Consider the following 1,167-nt stretch of genomic DNA (forward strand, 5'->3'; position numbering starts at 1 on the left):
AGAATCATAGCTGTGGATCTGAGGCTTCTGTGAAAATTTGTATGCATGTCAATGCATATATGACTATATGTGTATATTCACACACATATCCATCTATATATGTATATATGTATATACAATTAAAGATGTTCCATAACTTCCGATGGTTGGATGTTACACTGATCCGGAGGGATACCCACTCAGCAGCTCTACTTACAGTTTCAAGGTTTGACCTACACCTAGGTTGGCAGTATGTTGACACAATATTCTGTAGTTATGCTGGGCAGCTCTAGCAATCCACAGCTTTGTCAGCCATATGATGCTGAGGGAAACAGTAGGGCACAGTGTGTGAAAACATATGCAGACACATATACATTGGTATCTGCTTATCTTTCATGCAGACAAGACAACATTACCCATGTTCTTCTTCAAACTCTGTACCACTCTTTGCTATTAATTCCAGGAACATGTTCATTCCCTGTATTAGGGAGCTGCACTCACATAAACTAGCCCACATATTTTTAAAGGCAGTAATCTTCAGGCAAAAAAAGGTTAAAAATCATCTTAAATTTGTTTTAAAATTTTAGCTCAGTATTTCTCTCAAATAAATACCTATGAGTAGATTTCAGAATCTTCTTTAGTTGTATTATACAATGAACCTTTATATCCCAAGCAAAATAAGTTGTATGTTAAAAAGATAATCCCCCAAATTATGCTATTTGCAAATGAGGCTTTCAGGAAATAACTGAGGCAAAACTCAACAGTGGAATCATTTTCATGGGATTAGTCTTGAAATGGACAGGAGTGAACTTGGATTTTCTCTCTCTGTCTCTATCTCTGTCTCTGTCTCTGTCTCTGTCTCTGTCTCTGTCTCTGTCTCTGTCTCTCTGTCTTTCTCCTTGTCTATGTCTGTCTCTCAGTCTTTCTCTGTCTCTCACTCTTTCTCCTTGTCTCTCTGTCTCTCTGTCTGTCTCTCTGTCTCTCTGTCTCTCTCTCTGTCTCTCTCTCTCTGCTATGTGTCAATGTTGTCTTAGCTGCCACAATTGTGAAAAATAAATTTATGTTGTATAAACCATATATATTTTGTCATAATAACACAACTTTCTTCTTGTTATTCCTTTTAACCTCATGCTCTTGAGACAATCTAGAGTTTACAAAACAATTTCACAATATTGTCTCACTTAATTT

Source organism: Octodon degus, unplaced genomic scaffold (assembly GCF_000260255.1).
Source record: "Octodon degus isolate 3935 unplaced genomic scaffold, OctDeg1.0 scaffold00085, whole genome shotgun sequence".
NCBI lineage: Eukaryota > Metazoa > Chordata > Mammalia > Rodentia > Octodontidae > Octodon > Octodon degus.